This window comes from Caretta caretta, chromosome 1 (assembly GCF_965140235.1).
Source record: "Caretta caretta isolate rCarCar2 chromosome 1, rCarCar1.hap1, whole genome shotgun sequence".
Taxonomy (NCBI): Eukaryota; Metazoa; Chordata; order Testudines; family Cheloniidae; genus Caretta; species Caretta caretta.
Genome location: NC_134206.1, coordinates 353329644 through 353352938, shown reverse-complemented (window position 1 = coordinate 353352938; position 23295 = coordinate 353329644). Strand labels below are relative to the sequence as shown.

The window sequence follows — 23295 nt, the reverse complement described above, 5'->3', positions numbered from 1 at the left end:
ACTGGAATGCGTTACCTAGGGAGGTGGTAGAATCTCCTTCCTTAGAGGTTTTTAAGGTCAGGCTTGACAAAGCCCTGGCTGGGATGATTTAACTGGGAATTGGTCCTGCTTCGAGCAGGGGGTTGGACTAGATGACCTTCAGGGGTCCCTTCCAACCCTGATATTCTATGATTCTATGATTCATGAGCTACAGCTCACTTCATCGGATGCATTCAGTGGAAAATACAGTGGGGAGATTTATATACACAGAGACCATGAAACAAGGGCTGTTACCATACACACTGTAACGAGAGCGATCAGGTAAGGTGAGCTATGACCGGCAGGAGATCGGAGGGGGGCGGAGGGGGAACCTTTTGTAGTGATAATCAAGGTGGGCCATTTCCAGCAGTTGACAAGAACATCTAAGGAACAGCAGGGGGGCGAGGGGGAGCGGGGAGGAATAAACATGGGGAAATAGAAAAGGAGGACTTGTGGCACCTTAGAGACGAACAAATTTATTTGAGCATAAGCTTCGTGAGCATTCAGTGCGTCCGATGAAGTGAGCTGTAGCTCACGAAAGCTGATGCTCAAATAAATTGGTTAGTCTCTAAGGTGCCACAAGTCCTCCTTTTCTTTTTGCGAATACAGACTAACATGGCTGCTACTCTGAAACCTGTCATGAGGAAATAGTTTTACTTTGTGTAATGACCCATCCACTCCCAGTCTCTATTCAAGCCTAAGTTAATTGTATCCAGTTTGCAAATTAGTTCCAATTCAGCAGTCTCTCATTGGAGTCTGTTTTTGAAGTTTTTTTTGTTGAAGAATTGCCACTTTTAGGTCTGTAATTGAGTGACCAAAGAGACTGAAGTGTTAGAATCATAGAATCATAGAATATCAGGGTTGGAAGGGACGTCAGGAGGTCATCTAGTCCAACCCCCTGCTCAAAGCAGGACCAATTCCCAGTTAAATCATCCCAGCCAGGGCTTTGTCAAGCCTGACTGTAAAAACTTCTAGGGAAGGAGATTCCACCACCTCCCTGGGTAACACATTCCAGTATTTCACCACCTTCCTAGTGAAATAGTGATTCCTAATATCCAACCTAGACCTCCCCCACTGCAACTTGAGACCATTACTCCTCGTTCTGTCATCTGCTTCCACTGAGAACAGTCTAGAGCCATCCTCTCTGGAACCACCTCTCAGGGAGTTGAAAGCAGCTATCAAATCCCCCCTCATTCTTCTCTTCTGCAGACTAAACAATCCCAGTTCCCTCAGCCTCTCCTCATAACTCATGTGTTCCAGTCCCCTAATCATTTTTGTTGTCCTCCGCTGGACTCTCTCCAATTTTTCCACATCCTTCTTGTAGTGTGGGGCCCAAAACTGGACACAATACTCCAGATGAGGCCTCACCAATGTCGAATAGAGGGGAACGATCACGTCCCTCGATCTGCTGGCAATGCCCCTAGTTATACATCCCAAAATGCCATTGGCCTTCTTGGCAACAAGGGCACACTGTTGACTCATATCCAACTTCTTGTCCACTGTAACCCCTAAGTCCTTTTCTGCATAACTGCTGCCGAGCCAATCGGTCCCCAGCCTGTAGCGGTGCATGGGATTCTTCCCTCCTAAGTGCAGGACTCTGCACTTGTCCTTGTTGAACCTCATCAGATTTCTTTTGGCCCAATCCTCCAATTTGTCTAGGTCCCTCTGTATCCTATCCCTGCCCTCCAACGTATCTACCACTCCTCCCAGTTTAGTGTCATCTGCAAGCTTGCTGAGGGTGCAATCCACACCATCCTCCAGATCATTAATGAAGATATTGAACAAAACCGGCCCCAGGACCGACCCCTGGGGCACTCCACTTGATACCGGCTGCCAACTAGACATGGAGCCATTGATCACTACCCATTGAGCCCAACAATCTAGCCAGCTTTCCATCCACCTTATAGTCCATTCATCCAGCCCATACTTCTTTAACTTGCTGGCAAGAATACTGTGGGAGACCGTGTCAAAAGCTTTGCTAAAGTCAAGGGACAACCCATCCACTGCTTTCCCCTCATCCACAGAGCCAGTTATCCCGTCATAGAAGGCAATTACATTAGTCAGGCATGACTTGCCCTTGGTGAATCCATGCTGACTGTTCCTGATCACTTTCCTCTCCTCTAAGTGCTTCAGAATTGATTCCTTGAGGACCTGCTCCAGGATTTTTCCAGGGACTGAGGTGAGGCTGACTGGCCTCTAGTTCCCAGGATCCTCCTCCTTGCCTTTTTTAAAGATGGGCACTACATTAGCCTTTTTCCAGTCATCCGGGACTTCCCCCGATCGCCATGAGTTTTCAAAGATAATGGCCAATGGCTCTGCAATCACATCCGCCAGTTCCTTTAGCACTCTCGGATGCAACGCATCCGGCCCCATGGACTTGTGCTTATCCAGCTTTTCTAAATAGTCCCAAACCACTTCTTTCTCCACAGAGGGCTGGTCACCTCCTCCCCATGCTGTGCTGCCCAGTGCAGAGTCTGGGAGCTGACCTTGTTCGTGAAGACAGAGGAAAAAAAAGCATTGAGTACATTGTACATTAGCTTTTTCACATCCCCGTCACTAGGTTGCCTCCCTCATTCAGTAAGGGGCCCACACTTTCCTTGACTTTCTTCTTGTTGTTAACATACCTGAAGAAACCCTTCTTGTTACTCTTAACATCTCTTGCTAGCTGCAACTCCAGGTGTGATTTGGCCTTCCTGATTTCACTCCTGTATGCCCGAGCAATATTTTTATACTCTTCCCTGGTCATTTGTCCAATCTTCCACTTCTTGTAAGCTTCTTTTTTGTGTTTAAGATCAGCAAGGATTTCACTGTTAAGCCAAGCTGGTCGCCTGCCATATTTACTATTCTTTCTACACATCGAGATGGTTTGTCCCTGTAACCTCAATAAGGATTCTTGAAAATACAGCCAGGTCTCCTGGACTCCTTTCCCCCTCATGTTATTCTCCCAGGGGATCTTGCCCATCAGTTCCCTGAGGGAGTCAAAGTCTGCTTTTCTGAAGTCCAGGGTCCGTATTCTGCTGCTCTCCTTTCTTCCTTGTGTCAGGATCCTGAACTCGACCATCTCATGGTCACTGCCTCCCAGGTTCCCATCCACTTTAGCTTCCCCTACTAATTCTTCCCGGTTTGTGAGCAGCAGGTCAAGAAGAACTCTGCCCCTAGTTGGTTCCTCCAGCACTTGCACCAGGAAATTGTCCCCTACGCTTTCCAAAAACTTCCTGGATTGTCTGTGCACCGCTGTATTGCTCTCCCAGCAGATATCAGGGTGATTGAAGTCGCCCATGAGAACCAGGGCCTGCGATCTAGTAACTTTTCGAGTTGCTGGAAGAAAGCCTCGTCCACCTCATCCCCTGGTCCGGTGGTCTGCGACTAGCTCACGAAAGCTTATGCTCAGATAAATGGGTGAGTCTCTAAGGTGCCACGAGTCCTCCTGTTCTTTTTGCGGATACAGACTAACACGGCGGCTGCTCTGACACAAGTGGTTAGAGTAAGGGGCAGCGGGAATCAGGAGTGCTCAGGTCTGTCCTGGGTGTCACAGAGTGATCTGGTAGCTGGAGTTGGAGCAGGAGGATTTCAGGGCTCCTGCGTTCTAGCCCCAGCTCTGCACTGACTTGCTGGGTGGCCTTGGGCAAGTCATGACTTCTCTCTGTGCCTCAGTTTCCCCATCTGTAAAAGGGGGATAGTGGCCCTGCTGTCCCATTGTAGAGTGCTTGGAGAGTCTGGGGTGCAAAGGGCTGCAGAATCTGGGGGCTGCTCTTGAAATAGCAAAGGGGCAGCTGAACCATCCGAGCTACAGCATAAAGAACCGCCCGTCGCACTAACTCCCCATGGGAAGATGTAAAACGCCCACACATGGTGCTTCCTCCTGCCCCCCATGCCCGCCCCATTCCAGAGCCATGTGCAAATCCACCTGCATCGCCCAGACAGCAGGAAAACACCCCCCACAGCTGGGCCTGCCCCCCCGGCGCCTGCCCGCGCTTTGCACTCCTCTGCCATGGGATGCTCACTCAGGTGACAAATTCCCCGCTCATACGTAACCCAAGCTGCCATTCCGCGGCACAGAGCGAACCCTGACACGCTGTGTCAGCACGCGGGGGCCCACTCCCTCCAGCCCCTCCAGCTCAATTCCCCAGGAAGGCAGGTTCAAGTGAAGTGCGTTGGGAGAGCAGGGATCCCTCAGCACAGGGAGGCTGTAATGGTCGAGGTGTCACCAGCGATCAGCTCGGTCACGCTGGCAGCTTAACCAAGCCTCTCGAGGACTGAATGCAAGGCCAGACAATTTACGGTAACCTGGGCTCTCCACAGCCCACGTTCATACACACTCAGGGCGCTGATCCACCCTGATGGGGCTGAGGAAGAATTCAAACAGTGCAGCCCCCACACATTCCCTTTGCTGCAAACCCCAGTGCTAGCCATGACGTCTGCCCTCAGCACGGGGGGCTGATGGATTCCTCCCCACATCACTCTAGTCAGGGCCCAGACACTACGGTGATGGGCGGCAGCATAAAACACGAAGATAGGCAGCATAAAACCCCTCCCACACGCTGACCCAGCCAGCTTCTGGCTTAAAAACAAATGCTTCCACTGTGTTTTAGTCTGAAAGAACCATCCGCCGCCTTTCTCTGAAGAGTTGATTCTCCTCCGACGCGTCCCAGCGTAGGTCTGGAGTGACTCTGTTGTGATCAAGGGGACTGATTTTAATCCTGCTCAGCCCGGCGTGTACCAGGGAGCCCCACCGGGATCACTCCTGCTTTACCACACTGGAACAGAGAGATCAGAATTGGGCCCAGAGGTTCCTTCGGTTTTCCAGCCCCCGGGTCCGTCTCTTTGGGTCAGGTGGTAGATTTTCCCATCAGCATTGTCCTGCTTGACTTCAGAAGAGAGGGAACGTTTACAGCCATTTCTTGCAATGGCTTTGAAGTCAGAGCTAGTTAAAAACTGAGCCACTTTAGCACATTTGAAAATTGCTTTGTTAGGCCTTTGTCTAAGTTAAAAACATGAGCTACGACCTAACCCCACCCTCCCTATCCTCTCTCTCACTCACTCCCGAGCCATCAACTCTCACCTCCGAGCAGCCCACATACCAACCTCCATCACCCACTTGGGTCCGAATGAGCTTTCCCCTCACACCTTGTGATGAGCTGGAGGAGGAGACTTCAGGAACCAACCTTGTTTGCATAGACACTCCCACTCTGCCTAGGTGCACAGCATGATGGGGCTGCTTTACCCACATGATCCTGGTGTTGGATTGCGAGTCCCTTGTTATTGGGGGCAGGGGTAAGAAAGTGTTGTTACCGCTCTCTTGTGAGTGAAGGGCAGCTGAACTGTGTTTGGCATGCCCTGATGGAGGGCAGTCACTCTCAGCTGAACTGCACTTGCGGGGGGTAGAGGTGCCAAAGGCCAGGGGAGGAAGGGGGAGGAGAAGAAATGAGGGATATGTTTGGGGTCAGCAGTGGGGGTTCTGGTTAAGGGCCCTGGCTACAATTGGTTACTTCTTCTCTTGATTGTTTAAGGGCAGAGCTGATTAAGAGTCAATTGAAAGTCTTTTGTTGTGAGTCAGTAGAGCTGCAATCATTGGTAACTGCTGTATGATAGTGTCTCTGGGGACGGAGCGGAGCCTGTTCTAGCCGTGAGGGTCCCTTGCTAATGGCTGAGATCACAGAGAGCTATAATGACGGTGAGCAGCGAGCGGACTGAGCCATTGCTCCGTGCCTTCCCAACGCACACCAGGGTTGGGGGTGAGCTCGTGTGAGTGCCTTCCCAACGCACACCAGGGTTGGGGGTGAGCTCGTGTGAATGCGTTTCTGAACCCTGGGTCGTGGCTGACCAAGGACAGCAGCTGTGAGTGGGGTGCAGGGAAGGGAGGGGGGGCAGTGTGGATTGAACATTTGTTCATTGGACTTTCACACCACAACGGGAGAGATGGAGGGGAAAGATGCTGCCCAATTTACTCTGGGGTGGGTGTTTTGGTCACGTCATGTTTTCGAATGATGCTCGTGGGGTTTTCATGAGTTAATGCCAGGTTCCTTTCCCTTTTTTTTTTTTTTTTTTTTAAGAGTTTTCTTTTCCATACGCGGACCCAGTGCTTGCGAGGTGGGAAGTATTGCCTCTCAGAGGCGCCCAGAGATGGTGTGGAATTGTCCCAGGTCACTGGGTGGGGGCTGGAGCCAGCTCTAGGTTGCGTTGTTAAGAGAAACCCCTGAATATTGAACCCGGCCCTCGTTGCTGCTGACTCCACCTGGCAGAAGGGTTCCACAGACACCCCTTTGTGCTTTCACCCAGGCTGCCCCCCATGCTTGCTGCTCCCCATAAACATCCACAGAGCCCCCCCCCCATCATCCACCTTCAAATCCCACCTCAGAACGCTGCCTGACCCAAGACCTACAAACAGTGACAGCTGGGGGGCTGTGGGGTGCAGAGACCCCTGCCTGTCACACTGCCCAGCCCTGGCTCATTGGTTCCTTCTACTCTCCCATCTGGGATCTCTTGTCTTATATGTAGATTGTCAGTTCTTTGGGGCAGTGGCCATCAGTTTGTACAGGGCCTAGCACCATGGGCCCCTGGCCGCTGACTAGGACTCCTCGGGGTCACAGGCTTAAAGTGCATCTCCGGGTGTAACTGAGCAGAAATGCTTGTGCCTGGTAGCCAAGGCCTGGGGGATGATGCTGAATGCAATGCAGCAGGGGGATCTAGACACTGGAATTTCTCAGTTTCTAAGTGCCGCTGGCAAGCTGAAAACCGGCTGCCTTAACTCAGGCTGGGGATTTATACTGGGCATAATACTTAGTCCTGCCTTGAGTGCAGGGGACTGGGCTAGATGACCTCTCAAGGTCCCTTCCAGCCCTACGATTCTATGATTCTCTGTTCTTGAAAAGTTCCCTGGCCAAGGAACTGGGCGGGTTGGCTTGGTACACGTGAATGAGTGTGCAATGCTGCCCTGTAGTGGCTGGACCTGCAGAGAGGTTAAGAGACTTACTATTGCAGGCCATTGCAGGTGTTTTGCTTTGGCTCAAGTAGGAAAGCGCTGGGCTCTACAGCCACAAGACCAGGGTTCTAGACTCAGCGGTGTGTATAGGACATATGGAGCCCTGGGGGCCCCAAGGAGCACTGTGAATATACCCATGTGATGTCAATGGGACTGCTGCCAGGAGCGGGTTCACTCTGTAGCCAGCAGTGCCTGGGTTTGTTATGTGCTTGCTGATTCCATGAGCTGCTGCAGCAGGGGCGAATGTGTGTTGGACAGTCCTCTAGCAGCCCACGGCAGGAGCCTTGGGGCAGCAATGGGGCTGTGGGCTTCAGCAGAGCCAGCCCAGGCTGCATGTCATGGCCTCAGATCAAGGTGAGTCCCTGCTGGCCTCCCAAGCACGCTGTGGCCGGGAGTGTTTGGTCTCAGGACCATGGGTGTGCTTTTGGGTGGGACGGTAGAGGAGCGGGGCCAAGGCACAATTCAGCTCAGTAAGATTTGGGTACGTACATCACGATGCTCTGATGACTTCATCATAAATCGGTATGTGCTGGAAATAATAGTCCAGGATGCAAAGGGTCCTGAGAAATGGGAGCGGGTCAGAGGAGAATCATGAAAACATTGGGAAATCTGCCTTATAATGATAGACTCAAAGAGCTCAATCTGCGTAGCTCAGGGGTTCTCAAACGCCATTGCCCCGCGACCCCCTTCTGACAACAAAAAATTACTACATGACCCCAGGAAGGGGTCCGAAGCCTGAGCCCGCCCGATCCCCACTGCCCTGGGCAGGGAGGCTAAAGCCCAAGGGCTTCAGCCCCAGGCAGGGGGCCTGTAACCTGAGTCCTGCCCCCCAGGGCTGAAGCCATTGGGCTTCAAGTTCAGCCCTGGGTGGTGGAGCTCTGGCTTTGGCCCCAGGCCTCAGCTCGTCTAACACCAGCCCTGGCGACCCCATTAACTCACTTTAGGATCCCAACCCAGAGTTTGAGAACTGCTGGCCTTAGCTTAACAACGAGGAGGGTCAGGGGTGACTTGATCACAGTCTGTAAGTACCTACCTGGGGAGCAAGTATTTGATCATGGACCCGTCAGTCTCACAGAGGAAGGTCTAACATGATCCAATGGCTGGAAGTTGATGCGAGACAAATTCAGACTGGCTATAAGGTGTCAATTTTTAACAGTGAGAGTCATTAACCATGGAAATAACTTACCAAGAGTCAAGGATTCTCCAGCCCTGACAATGTTTAACTCAAGTCTGGAAGTTTTTCTAACAGCTCTGCTCAGGGAGTGATTGTGGGGCAGGTCTCTGGCCCGTGTGACGCTGGGGGTCAGACGAGATGATCCTGATGGTCCCTTCTGCCTGAAGAACACGATGCACAAGACACTTCAGCATATAAAGACATAAAGCCGGATTCTCAGTGGGTGGGAATCGATGTGGCTCTATTCTATTTTATACCCTGGGTTTTATACCCTGCTCATCACTGTTGAATCTGAGCATCTTTCAGTAATGTTACTGAGCAGTGTAACTCCCATCTGTCCCCGCGGGGAGCAGGGTGCAGAGGCTATGTAAGTATGTTACCATATGTTTGGTAGAGAAGGCAAGGCCAGAGAAATGCACTTTTCACTTAAAGCAGAAGGCAGTGAGGTGTGTGATGGTTCTTAATTCCTGGGGCATCTATCCTGCAGGCTTCAGCTGGCTCCCCAGAAAGTTCTGTCTTCCACTGAAGTCAACAGAGCTATGCTAATTGACACCCGGCGAGGCTTTGGCTCCTTCTTTTATGTGCTACAATCCAATATTTGCAGGGCTCCATGCAGACTTCTAAACTCTGAAGGAGACCCAGTTATGGTCATGATATGCCTTATAGTTAAAAAGAAACAAGCATGGAAATTCCCAGACAAAAACTTTGTTAACTTGTAAAGTTATGGTTGCTGTAGTAAGAATTAAACATTAGAAGAAAAAAAAAAACAGGTTAAAAATCCTACCCATGAAAAAGTCTGGAGATAAGTTGATGTGCACATAGGCCAGGTTACACATGTACACAGTTTTCTTTCTCTGATAGAAATCTAGACGTGAAAATCAGCATAGTTCTTCCAATAGCCATCGTCACTCTGTCCTTTTCCCTTCTGTTCTGTGTCATACAATTGCTTGAGAATCTCTCTCATAACTATGGGATGGATTGGGGAGCACCAGCATTAGGGCAATGAATATCACAATTATAGGGTGTCACCGCAGATATTATGTGCTTAATCTGGGGGAGGATGAGCTGTTGGAAGATAGATCCCGGTGCTATCTCAGCGTTAGCTATGAAGCAATGATCTCTGGGCAGTGTCTGCTCACTGTAATTTGATAATTAAAATGTCATTATTTGGCCGTTAGAAAACGCGTGTGCAACAGACCCTGACGGGTATCGTTTAGCTGCTCTACAAAAGATAGTGAAATGAATTGCAGCTCTCCATGGGCTTTCTGTGCCGCTGCACAGGTGTGCAGGGAGTTTTTATCCTGTCTCGCTACTGCTCCACAGCAGATGTCTGTGTTTCCTGGTAGCTTTGCCGTGGGGCTCGGCGTTGAGGATCCTGCTGGGCTGTCAGGTGTCAGTGCCGGGTTTCTGTCCCAGGCTGCGCGTACTGTCAGGGGGCTAGAAGCCGTAGGACTGTGGCAATCAGACTTTATGCCAATCCACTCAGCCCTTTTCACACCCGTCATCTCCATCTGTGGGTTATTTCCATGCTTTTCAGAGGGTTTGGCGGAGTTTTAACTTCAGAGGTTCTCAGGTGTCCCCCAACTCACTGAAGCAGCCGTCACTCATGTTTCCCAGAGAGCTTTGTGGGAGAACGTCGGGCGGCACTTGAGCCCAGGGCGATGCCGACTTGACCCATCATCACTTTTAGCAAAGAAGTTTTTTGGGGGCGAGGGGGGCCTACAAGCTCTGGAGTTGAATGCAAGTGCAGCTCCCCCCCCCTCTGCCAGCAGGTGGTGGGGAACAACGTGAACCAGTGGGGATGGTGGACAGGCAGAAGAGCAAATCCAGCTGGAGGGAAGAGCAAGGGAATGAGCTCACGCAGGCAGGGGAGACCGGGGTAGAATGGCCGTGGGGCTTTCCTTGTTAGTGCTTGGACTGATCCTAATGTCACCCTTCGGAGTATCTGGAGTGCACGTGTGTGTGGGTGTGTGCATCCCTGTGTGTGCGCGTGTGTGTTTATGTGGATGTGTGTGCATGCGTGTGTGTGTGTGTGGCCCCCCATAGTCACAGGCAGAACCTAGCCCAGAAGAAGAATGCTACTGAAGTCCCTGGAACTATCCTCTGAGTGACTTGAGCAGGATTTGGCCTCATGCTTGCGCCTATCTTCCAATTCTGTTGCCCGGCCCGTTCTCTGTACAGGGGGGACCAGAACCCTTCCCTTCTGGTGTGGGGTGACGACTATACCTTCGTTAGGGAGCTCTGATGAGACACTGAGACAGATGCGCTGCTCGGAGCTGTCCGCTCTGAATTCAACCAGTTCTTCCCTGGCATGTTTCAGGGAGGGGTGTTCTGGTTACCTGTTAGAGGGAAACAAATACTCTCAGTGATTCTGTGTCGAGGCACCAGCCCAGCGGGGAAGAGAGTGGGGCGGTTTAAACCAGCTCTGCTCATTTCTCCCTGAGAGTGGAGAGGGGACAGCTGGCCCGCTCCTCCAGGACCCTCACTGGGCTAGTTCCTGGAGTCCCCTCCCGTGGGCAGCCAGGGAACTGACCTGCTCTTGGGCATTTCGGTGGAAGGCAGAACCAGACCCTCTGTGAGCCCGTTTTGTCTCAGAGCTCAGGGACCTCACAGCAGAAGACCCAAGAGTGCCCTGAGACCTCTCTGATTGCACCTCCATCAGCACAGAATCCCTAGCCCTGTACCGAGGGGCTGGCTCACTCATTCAGAGGGAAGACTATGCCCATGGCAACCCCGCTGGCATAAGTTACCAGTGGGGTTTGAACTTGGGCCTTCAGCTCCATAGCAGAGATCTCTGCAATCTCAGCGGCTCCATCGAGTGGTAGCAGTAGTAGGCTGTGTCCGCCAAGCAGGCACAGCAGGCCACAAACCTGGGGATTTCCCTTTGCAGGGACATTTTATCCTGTTCATAGAATCATTGAATCATAGAATATCAGGGTTGGAAGGGACCTCAGGAGGACATCTAGTCCAACCCCCTGCTCAAAGCCGGACCAATCCCCAAGTAAATCATCCCAGCCGGGGCTTTGTCAAGCCTGACCTTAAAAATATCTAAGGAAGGAGATTCCACCACCTCCTTAGGGAACGCATTCCAGTGTTTCACCGCCCTCCTAGTGAAAAAGTTTGTCCTAATATCCAACCTAAACCTCCCCCACTGCAACTTGAGACCATTACTCCTTGTTCTGTCATCAGCTACCACTGAGAACAGTCTAGAGCCATCCTCTTTGGAACCCCCTTTCAGGTAGTTGAAAGCAGCTATCAAATCCCCCCTCATTCTTCTCTTCTGCAGGCTAAACAATCCCAGTTCCCTCAGCCTCTCCTCATAACTCATGTGTTCCAGTCCCCTAATCATTTTTGTTGTCCTCCGCTGGACTCTCTCCAATTTATCCACATCCTTCTTGTAGTGTGGGGCCCAAAATTGGATCCAGTACTCCAGATGAGGCCTCACCAATGTCGAATAGAGGGGAACGATCACGTCCCTCGATCTGCTGGCAATGCCCCTACTTATATATCCCAAAATGCCATTGGCCTTCTTGGCAACAAGGGCACACTGCCGACTCATATCCAGCCTCTCATCCACTATCACCCCTAGGTCCTTTTCTGCAGAACTGCTGCCGAGCCATTCGGTCCCTAGTCTGTAGCGGTGCAGGGGATTCTTCCGTCCTAAGTGCAGGACTCTGCACTTGTCCTTGTTGAACCTCATCAGATTTCTTTTGGCCCAATCCTCCAATTTGTCTAGGTCCTTCTGTATCCTATCCCTCCCCTCCAGTGTATCTACCTCTCCTCCCAGTTTAGTGTCATCTGTAAACTTGCTGAGGGTGCAATCCACACCATCCTCCAGATCATTTATGAAGATATTGAACAAAACCAGCCCCAGGACCGACCCTTGGGGCACTCCCCTTGATACCGGCTGCAAACTAGACATGAAGTCATTGATCACTACCCTTTGAGCCTGACAATCTAGCCAGCTTTCTATCCACCTTATCATCCATTCATCCAGCCCATACTTCTTTAACTTGCTGGCAAGAATACTGTGGGAGACCGTGTCAAAAGCTTTGCTAAAGTCAAGGGACAACCCATCCACTGCTTTCCCCTCATCCACAGAGCCAGCTATCTCATCATAGAAGGCAATTACATTAGTCAGGCATGACTTGCCCTTGGTGAATCCATGCTGACTATTCCTGATCACTTTCCTCTCCTCCAAGTGCTTCAAAATGGTTTCCTTGAGGACCTGCTCCAGGATTTTTCCAGGGACTGAGGTGAGGCTGACTGGCCTCTAGTTCCCAGGATCCTCCTCCTTCTCTTTTTTAAAGATGGGCACTACATTAGCCTTTTTCCAGTTGTCTGGGACCTCCCCCGATCGCCGTGAGTTTTCAAAGATAATGGCCAATGGCTCTGCAATCACATCCGCCAACTCCTTAGCACTCTCGGATGCAGCGCATCCGGCCCCATGGACTTGTGCTCGTCCAGCTTTTCTAAATAGTCCCGAACCACTTCTTTCTCCACAGAGGGCTGGTCACCTCCTCCCCATGCTGTGCTGCCCAGTGCAGCCATCTGGGAGCTGACCTTGTTCGTGAAGACAGAGGAAAAAAAAGCATTGAGTACATTAGCTTTTTCTACATCCTCTGTCACTAGGCTGCCTCCCTCATTCAGTAAGGGGCCCACACTTTCCTTGACTTTCTTCTTGTTGCTAACATATCTGAAGAAACCCTTGTTACTCTTAACATCTCTTGCTAGCTGCAACTCCAGGTGTGATTTGGCCTTCCTGATTTCACTCCTGCATCCCCGAGCAATATTTTTATACTCTTCCCTGGTTATTTGTCCAATCTTCCACTTCTTGTAAGTTTCTTTTTTGTGTTTAAGATCAGCAAGGATTTCACTGTTAAGCCAAGCTGGTCGCCTGCCATATTTACTATTCTTTCGACTCATCGGGATGGTTTGTCCCTGTAACCTCAATAAGGATTCTTGAAAATACAGCCAGCTCTCCTGGACTCCTTTCCCCCTCATGTTATTCTCCCAGGGGATCCTGCCCATCAGTTCCCTGAGGGAGTCAAAGTCTGCTTTCCTGAAGTCCAAGGTCCGTATTCTGCTGCTCTCCTTTCTTCCCTGTGTCAGGATCCTGAACTCGACCATCTCATGGTCACTGCCTCCCAGGTTCCCATCTACTTTAGCTTCCCCTACTAGTTCTTCCCGGTTTGTGAGCAGCAGGTCAAGAAGAGCTCGGCCCCTAGTTGGTTCCTCCAGCACTGGCACCAGGAAATTGTCCCCTACGCTTTCCAAAAACTTCCTGGATTGTCTGTGCACCGCTGTATTGCTCTCCCAGCAGATACCAGGGTGATTGAAGTCTCCCATGTGAACCAGGGCCTGCGATCTAGTAACTTCCGTGAGTTGCTGGAAGAAAGCCTCATCCACCTCATCCCCCTGGTCCGGTGGTCTATAGCAGACTCCCACCACGACATCACCCTTGTTGCTCACACTTCTAAACTTAATCCAGAGACTCTCAGGTTTTTCTGCAGTTTCATACCGGAGCACTGAGCAGTCAGTCTCTAAGGTGCCACAAGTCCTCCTTTTCTTTTTGCGAATACAGACTAACACGGCTGTTACTCTGAAACCTTACATACAGTGCAGCTCCCCCACCTTTTCTGCCCTGCCTGTCCTTCCTGAACAGTTTATATCCATCCATGACAGTACTCCAGTCATGTGAGTTATCCCACCAAGTCTCTGTTATTCCAAGCACATCCTAATTCCTTGACTGTGCCAGGACTTCCAGTTCTCCCTGCTCGTTTCCCAGGCTTCTTGCATTTGTGTATAGGCACTTGAGATAACTTGCTGTTTCCCCGCTGGCTGCTCCTTTTCGGGGCGAATGTTCAACTCCTGCAGCCTCTGGCAGGAGCCGTGCCAGCTGTGGATGTGGGGCACCCTCTCCTCCGTGTTATGGGGTGATCGGCCTGATACAGGCCACTCGGACACCCCAGCATCTCCCCACTCCCACAGCCTAGCAACTGCCTGCAAAGCACAAGAGCTCTTCTATCAACTGGCCGCTGGGTGTCGCTCTTCCACCGTGTTACTCCCGTGCCTTGGCCATGGCTGGTTCATCGCCTGGAGAGCCCGGGAGTTCAACTGAGGACAGGGGCTGCTGTGGTCCAGGGCAGCCAGCGGATGCTGGGAAGCTCCCAGGCGGGACTTAGGGGAAATGCACAGGGAATAAACCGCCTTATCTGTGTGCAGAGGATAAGACTGTTTTACCCATCTGTCCATCCACCCCCACAAACACACGTCTGCTGGTCTGTGCAGCCAGCCGTCCCCCCACCCCCAGAGTCACGCTACCGAGCGTGGGTGCCAACCCCAGGGTGCAAACCCCAGGCGGGGCCTGAGTTCAGTACTTCCATTCAGTGTGAACTTCTCAGATGCTGTAACAACCGTGGCGTCACAGACAGTCCCCGTGGGTTTCGATCTACCTCGCCGCCCCGGTGAGCCTGTACGGGGACTTTGGCAAACCGGTAAAGTGCCTGAAACCACTATGGCTTATTGCTAAAAGCAGCCAAGTCCGCAGGCTGTAAAGTGGCCACTCAGCACGCTCAGTTTGACCAAGGCAGGAGTGGGGGGAGTTTTGGGTGACACAGAAAGGGCAGCTTGACCCCATGTCCTTCCTGATCAGAATTGTGTTGAAGTGGCTGATACATGCATTTTTGAAGAGCAGGATGTGCCCCAGGAATGTCTATTGGGGCCTCAAGGCTGCAAACTCTGGAAAAACCACACCTGGTTAATCAATAATCAGAAGGAGCTTCTTGCTTGCCCATTGGAACCGCTTGCTTAACAAGTTTTCTTTAAGGGACATGTCATTCTAGTACTAATGTATAAATAAGGGGGAAAAGTTTGAGGTGTTGGGACTCTTCGGGACTGGACTCTCCCTCTGGATGCATCTTGTTTTCCCCACCGGCAGACGCTGCTGCTGTGTCACTCGAGAGCCACGCTCAGCTTCGGTAATTATCAAGGGTTGGGGGTGTTTTACTAACCTGTTGCGGATGTAAGTGCTTGAGAGTAAGTTAAGTTTAGCTTTAAGTGAAAGCACCCTTGTGTTGTCCTGTTTGTGCCAGCCATCTATCGGTCGGACGGCTGTGTCTCCCCTGATTTATTTCCTAACACCACCTCGCACAGAGTAAAAGTTACCAAGAGTGTTGGGTTGAAAGAACCCTGGGTAACAAGCCTGCCTGTGTGATAGTGGGGCCCCTACGCCAAGGATCACAGAAATAGTCAGGTTCCTCCCAGGCCCAAGGGACCAGACACTTACCCCAGGTCAGTTGCACTGGAGAGCTCACGCCAAAGACAGCGCATGTAGCCAATAAGGATCTAGAGATGGACTGAGTAGGAAAAGTTTCAGAGGAACAGCCGTGTTAGTCTGTATTCGCAAAAAGAAAAGGAGTACTTGTGGCACCTTAGAGACTAACCAATTTATTTGAGCATGAGCTTTCGTGAGCTACAGCTCACTTCATCAGAAAACCTGGATTTGTGCTGGAAATGGCCCACCTGTTGATCACTTTAGATAAGCTATTACCAGCAGGACAGTGGGGTGGGAGGAGGTATTGTTTCATATTCTCTGTGTGTATATAAAGTCTGCTGCAGTTTCCACGGTATGCATCCGATGAAGTGAGCTGTAGATCACGAAAGCTCATGCTCAAATAAATTGGTTAGTCTCTAAGGTGCCACAAGTACTCCTTTTCTTTTTGTGAGTAGGAAAAGGAAACCAGAGAGCCACTGACAAGGTTAAAGCAGACAAACATGGATGCACACAAATCAGTTCCAGTCTGAAGTTTCAAAAAATAATAGAAGCTTCTATGATAAATAAGCTCCGTGGTTACGTCTGTGCTGCAACTCCTGGGGGGCATGGCTCGGCGGTCACGTCGCACTCCCCATCAGGGCGCGGGCCGGGCCAGGAACGCGACTGATCCAACCAGCGGATCAACTTCGGGGACGACTCCTGGCCACATGGCACTGGAGGCACATGGCGCACGTGCTAAGAACCCGCAACTAACCACCCTCGGCCGCCCCAGGTCAGCTGATTTGGGCTAAGGGGCTCGGGCGAGGTGTAGACATTCAGGTTCATGCTGGAGTCTGGGCTCTGAGAACCTCCCCCCTCACGGGGTCCCAGAGCTGGGGCGTCAGCCCAAGCCGGAACATCTACACCACAATTAAACAGCCCAGTGAGCCCAAGTCAACGAACATGGGTCAGCCACAGGGGTTTTATTGCAGTGTAGACATACCCCATGTCCTTTAGGGCTAACCCAGGCCAAGCGCTGGGGATCTTTTGCTGATGCCTAGAAATCCTTAACCCTCAGCGTCCAAGCAGAAAAAGATACAATTCCTCTTTGCTGGGGTTTATTATCTCTTCTCAGAGGAACAGCCGTGTTAGTCTGTATTCGCAAAAAGAAAAGGAGTACTTGTGGCACCTTAGAGACTAACCAATTTATTTGAGCATGAGCTTTCGTGAGCTACAGCTCACTTCATCAGATGTATACCGTGGAAACTGCAGCAGACTTTATATACACAGAGAGAATATGAAACAATACCTCCTCCCACCCCACTGTCCTGCTGGTAATAGCTTATCTAAAGTGATCAACAGGTGGGCCATTTCCAGCACAAATCCAGGTTTTCTCACCCTCCACCCCCCCACACAAATTCACTCTCCTGCTGGTGCTAGCCCATCCAAAGTGACAACTCTTTACATAATTAAGTCGGGCTATTTCCTGCATAGATCCAGGTTTTCTCACCTCCCCCCCACCCCCATACACACACAAACTCACTCTCCTGCTGGTAATAGCTCATCTAAACTGACCACTCTCCAAGTTTAAATCCAAGTTAAACAAGAACATCTGGGGGGGGGGGTAGGAAAAAACAAGAGGAAACAGGCTACCTTGCATAATGACTTAGCCACTCCCAGTCTCTATTTAAGCCTAAATTAATAGTATCCAATTTGCAAATGAATTCCAATTCAGCAGTTTCTCGCTGGAGTCTGGATTTGAAGTTTTTTTGTTTTAAGATAGCGACCTTCATGTCTGTGATTGCGTAACCAGAGAGATTGAAGTGTTCTCCGACTGGTTTATGAATGTTATAATTCTTGACATCTGATTTGTGTCCATTTATTCTTTTACGTAGAGACTGTCTCTTCTCTCATTCTGCTTTGAACTGCAAACTCAGCTGAGGGGAGGAATTGACTTGCACGGCTCCACTCCATTGGGAGGGGGAAGAGCAACCAGCAAAAGCATGTGTCCTCTTCCATGTTCCACAATAGTTCGCCTGGTGCTGACAGGCCTTCCCTGTGAGGCAGGAGGGGACACCTTCTGTTGGAGGCAGCTTTTCCCACGAGTTAATGTCTCTCTCCTGTCTGGTATTTCACACAGTCACAGAGACTCACAACGCAAACACTGAAATGTACCATACAAGGTGGGATTCAGCTGTTGTAAATGAGATTAATACTGCCAGCAACTCACAAGTATTCAGGAAAGTCTGAACACTAAACACATTCTTATATCTCCAATGCCTGTTTTAACCATACTGACCCCCAGCTGAGCTGCACGGGTTCTAGCTATTTGTCTATGTTCAGCTGAGACATTTGGACCTTGGCATCAGCTGGCATCTGGTCTGCCAGCATCTCACACACATCCACCCACTAATCTACCTACACACACACACACACACATATATATATCCTCCATCCATCCACCCAGGCATCTCGCCATGCACTACATTCATCTTCCGTCCATCTATCCATCCATCCATCCCCACAAACACCCATCCATCCATCCATCCATCCACCCACCGCTCTCCCAACCCAAACATCCCTCCACCCATCCAAAACAAAGGTTGCCTCTCTCTCACTCTTTCTCATCCTCTCCCCCCGTCTCTCCCACACACACCAGCCTGTCGGGGACAGAACTGGCTTAGTTAGCAGTTGTGAGTGTGTCGACCTCTCTGTGTGTGTTTTTGGGAAGGCCTCATGGGAGAGCTGAATGTGGCATGTGGTTGTGAGGGTGGTGGTCCCTGTAGCAGTGAGTTCCAGCTCCCAGGACACCTCTGTGTCTCACAAGCGTCCCCACTGGCTGAGGTCCTGGCCCTGGTGGAAGGCAGCTGCCATGGGAGGCTGCAGTGAGGAAGGGGCGCTGCTCGGGGAGGCAGGGCAGAGAAGCCAGGGCAGGGAGGGCAGCACCAAACAGGTGAAGTGCTCTCGCAGCCCTGCTGCCGTCAGTGCCCGGGCAGACAGAACAGCCCTGGGTGGAATGAGCTGCAGGTACCAGGCAGGAGGCTGGCAGAGGTGGGTGTACGTGGCCAGGTCTGGGTTGGATCAGATGGGGCACAGTCCCCACAGTAGGGCTGGGAGTGGGTATTTTGCTGCCATGGCTGTTTGGCCGGGGGGCGAGGCTCAGAGCAGGGCTGCTGTTGCGTACAGAGAGGCGGGTCATAGAAAGTGCTTCCTCCTCCCACCAGCATCCTAAGTCTCTCTGCCCCGGCCACTCACCCTGCTCTGAAAGGCAGCCCAGCGCCCCCTAGCGCCGTGCCAGGGCATCGCGGCTCTACTGATCCAGAGGGGAGAGCGCCCCCTAGCGCCGTGCTGGGGCATCGCGGCTCTACTGACCCAGAGGGGAGAGCGCCCCCTAGCGCCATGCCGGGGCATCGCGGCTGTACAGACCCAGAGGGGAGAGCGCCCCCTAGCGCCGTGCTGGGGCATCGCGGCTCTACTGACCCAGAGGGGAGAGCGCCCCCTAGCGCCGTGCCGGGGCATCGCGGCTCTACTGACCCAGAGGGGAGAGCGCCCCCTAGCGCCGTGCCGGGGCATCGCGGCTGTACAGACCCAGAGGGGAGAGCGCCCCCTAGCGCCGTGCCGGGGCATCGCGGCTGTACAGACCCAGAGGGGAGAGCGCCCCCTAGCACCGTGCCGGGGCATCGCGGCTCTACTGACCCAGAGGGGAGAGCGCCCCCTAGCGCCGTGCCGGGGCATCGCGGCTGTACAGACCCAGAGGGGAGAGCGCCCCCTAGCGCCGTGCCGGGGCATCGCGGCTGTACAGACCCAGAGGGGAGAGCGCCCCTCCTGTCCTCTGCCGCCCAGCGCCCCCTAGCACCGCGCTGGGGCATTGATCCCATCCTGTACACGTCCACAGGGGACCCGGCACTCAGCCAGTGCTAATTGGCGACATTTAAATGAAAGGCTACTAGTAAGTAACAGCAGTTTGCATTTCCCCAGCAGCGCTTGTCCCGCCCCACACAGAGCTTGCCTGCGGCCCTTGATGTCAGTTCCACTTTGCAGACAGGGTAGGCAAAGCGCAAGAGAAGCCGTGACTCCCCACGGCAGGGCCGGGAGTGAAATCCAGCTCTTCTGACTCCCAGCCCAGTGTCAGGTCTGAGGCCTTTGTCCGCAGCCACACTAGGACAGCAGCAGCCAGGAGCCTAGAAGCAGAGAGTCCCATCCTCACATGCCCTCTAAATTACACTCAAACCGTGTACTATCCGGCTGTTAAAAAGGCTCCTGTGTGAACAGCACCCGCAGTCACCAGATACAGAAAAACCTTTGTGTGGCAGGGGCCTGTCTGGCAAGAAATCACTTATCAACCATTGTGGTTGTGAAATCTCTGCTTCGTTAGGGTTTTGCTTTTGTGGTCCCCACTTCTCTATTGTTTGTCTGTCCTGTCTCTGTCTGGGTCTTTCACTGTTTCTGTCTGGTGCAGAACTCATTTTGCTGGGTGTAAATTAACTAAGGTGGTGGGTGGGGTCTGATTGGGAAGAGCATTGTTTCGCAATATGTTAGAATTGGTCAAAGAATTCTTTTGTAATATTTTCGTAAAATCATTGGTTACGGTAGAGCAAAGCAGGACGCAGTTTTCACTATATAAACTGGGGTCCTAGAAGGAGACCAGCTGGGAAGGAAAAAGAAAGGAAAAGAATAAGAAGAAGGAAAGACCTGGAATGAGAAGAACTCAACCCAAGACTCAGCCTAAGACCAGAGCTGCTAAGAATCCTCTGCACGACCGCAACGTGCAACAACTAGGACCCAGACGAGACCGACCTTGCCTGGCCAACAGGGAAAGACCGCCTGCCTGATCAGGACAGGTGAGCGTAGCATTGTATGCTTAGCGTGCGTATTCTGCTTGGTGATTGTTAATAAATAGAGGATAAGGATATTACTGTGTGAGGCTTTTTCCCTGGTAAAAAGATCCTGCAAACCCACAGAAGATTATGTCTTGAGCCCTAGGAACTGGGTCAGGGTGGGGGTGCCTAAATCAATTGGATTATGCCTTGAGCCCTAGGAACAGGGTAAGGGTCGGGGTGCCTAAATCAATTGGATTATGCCTTGAGCCCTAGGAACTGGGTAAGGGTTGGGGTGCCTAAAGCAGTCGGGTTACACCTTGAGCCCTAGGAACTGGGTAAGGGTTGGGGTGCCTAAAGCAGTCGGGTTACACCTTGAGCCCTAGGAACTGGGTAAAGGCAGGTGCCCTACAGTGTGCGGGTAACAGGTGCTCTTGGCTGGGATGTTCAACCTCCTGCCTCAGAGCTCCAAAGGAGGCCTCATGTGGGCGATGAATTATCTGAGGGGGTCTCACGCCATCCCCTGGCCAGACAGGACGCTGGGCTAGATGGACATCAGCTCAGATCTGCCTGGCCATTCCCATGCGCCAGCCCCCAGCGCAGAGGCGAGAAAGGCAGGCTACTGAGAACATGCACTCTGCAAAAGGACAGGGGGCTGCTCTGCAAACGGCCTCCTGCAGGCTCACTTTCCTCCCCTTTCATGCCTCCCTGGATCCGAGCGCCCTGGTTAATTCCCTAAACGCTGGCTCCCCACGGCAGGCAGCTCTGCTTCCCGCCCGGGGATTTATTATCGGAATAAATAATAATCAAATCTCAGGTTCCAATAACTGCAGTGCCGGTTAGTCCTTAAACGTCCCTGGTTAGCCCTGGAGATCAAATCAGCGCCCCGCCTGCTCCCCACCTCCGCCTCGCTGCTCAGGGTAGCACCCGCCTGCCCTGCTCCCTGCAGGCGCTTGAGAGACTGGGACATCAGGAGAGGGTTGTTTAGCTTCTTTCTTCTCCGCAAGGAGGTTCTGCGTTTCCTGCTCTTCCCCAGCCAGCTGTGGGAAGGGCATGCACCACAGGGAGGCTGTGGGAGAGAGATGGGGCATGGGGAGGGGTGACTGGTCACAGTCAGACCCGGATGCCCCCTCCCCCCACTTTGCTTGCTGCTGTGAAGGGTCTGCAGAGGGCAGAAGCCCCAGGCCTGGGGGACCTGCCCCCAATTCTGCCCAGATCCCCCAGTTTGATGTTCTCACCTTGTGCCATGCTCTGCAGCGGCTGGGCAGGTATAGGAGAGTGACTGTGGTTGTGGTCCCTGGAGCAAGTGTTGCTTCTGGAGGTCCCGCTGGGGGCTCCATGGGGGTTAAAGTGTGAGCTCTTAGGGGCCAGGGGTGGGTGCGAGTGTGTGAGTGTGTGCTCAGAGCCCTGGGCCTGACTGCAGGGGATGGGCCAGTGGGCTCGGCCCTCGGGAGACCGGGGTTCTGTTCCTGGCTCCCTGATTTCACTGAGGTGCCAAGTTCCCACAGTGATTGCCCTGGGAGCTAGGCCCTGGACAACAGGGCTCTCTAAGGCTCAGAGCACCCCCGCCCCCCCCCAGCTGCAGAAGGGGCCTGGAGGAGCTGTTCCTTGGTTTGGGAAGGAGCCCAGATACCAGGGTGATGGGAGCCATGGCCGCAGCTGCACAGGTGGGTGCTAGCGAAACACAAGCACCAGGTAACCAGAGTAAAAATGGGCTCAGCTCCACAAGAGATTCAGGCTGCGAGACGAGGGGGCCCAAGTCTTGTGGGGCCACCTGACCCTGCTCACGGTCCTGCCACTCGGCCGTCCCGTCAGTTAGCCCTTTCGGAGGCAGGCGCTGGAAAGCGGCAGGTCTGAATGGCCACCCAGCTGGTTAATCTCCCGGTCCCCACACGCTGCCCCCTCGTTTCCAGGGCAGGTTCTTCTATAAGAGACGGCAGCCACCTTGGCAGATCTTTCCAGTTCTGCCTGTTTCCATGTTGCAGACAATTCCCAGGCCTGCCTGACTGGAGGCCGACGACAGCGATTAGGCCATGGAAGCTGTTTGGGAGAAAACGGTACATTTCCAGGGAGGTCACCGAGCACAGTGGGGGTGCCGCGGGAGAGACTGGTGCACTGGGTAGCCCTGACAAATGCTGACGCCATCTGTTTCACACTCGCCGGCCACTGAGTGATGCTCACACATCTAGCTGATCAGTCCCCACAGGAGGCTTGCCCAGAAACCCGCCCTTTCTTTAAGGGCTTGGCATAATTTACAAGAGAGTTGCCTAGATCCAATGTTCACTCCACACAGAACCCAGACAATTCTCCTGCCCACAGTGACTAACCAGCACAGAGCTACCCAGAGAAACAGCCCAGGTACCCGGCGCGGCATTTCATACCTAGAGCCTCAAAGAGGAGACGACATGGGGCAACGAATTGGTTTGTGGAGCATGGCACAGATGGCCAGGCCTCAGCTGACACTGAGCCAGCGGAACCTGGAAATAGGGAAGGAAACAGAGTCTTTTATACCCCACTTCGATGGGACCTGTTGGCTACCTAGCCATATTTGATTACCTTCCATGACCATAACAAAATCAATACCAGCCCCTTACCCACAGGTTGCCTTCCAGGTGTCCATAACCAGGCCCCTGGTCATTAATATTAATAAGCTGCCTCACACATTTCTTAATGCTTCCTATATGTAAATGCACTCAAACTGCCTAGCTACTGCATAGTAACCCAACTGCTGCACCCCCTTCCTGCAGAACCCTGCAGTTCTGTCCCTGCTTGTCTCTCGGGCCTGGCTCACAGCAGGAGTACTGACCCACTGAAATGTCACCCGCAAACCACCCCTGCATGGGGGCTCCTGCCAGCCCGACGACCTGGCTCCTCCAGTCTGGAAGGACTCCCCACTTCAGCCACGCCCCCAATCAGAGGCTCCACCACAAAGACACAGGATGGTGGTTCAGTGGGCTCCTCGGCATGTAGAGACACTGGCAGGGGGCCCCTGCCGCCTGCTGACCAGAGGAACACCGGCTGCGGGAACAGTCATGCACAACTTGGTCAA

The 23295-nt window shown here is 52.5% G+C and overlaps 1 long non-coding RNA gene across 1 annotated transcript; it reads left to right on the top strand.

Annotated features, from left to right (window-relative positions):
• The first annotated feature begins 15009 nt into the window (after nucleotides 1–15009).
• Nucleotides 15010–21123, top strand: LOC142070685 (uncharacterized). Its single transcript, XR_012666648.1, has 3 exons — nucleotides 15010–15154; nucleotides 17325–19378; nucleotides 20023–21123. It is a non-coding gene; the product is annotated as an uncharacterized LOC142070685 (long non-coding RNA).
• The last annotated feature ends 2172 nt before the right edge of the window (nucleotides 21124–23295 follow it).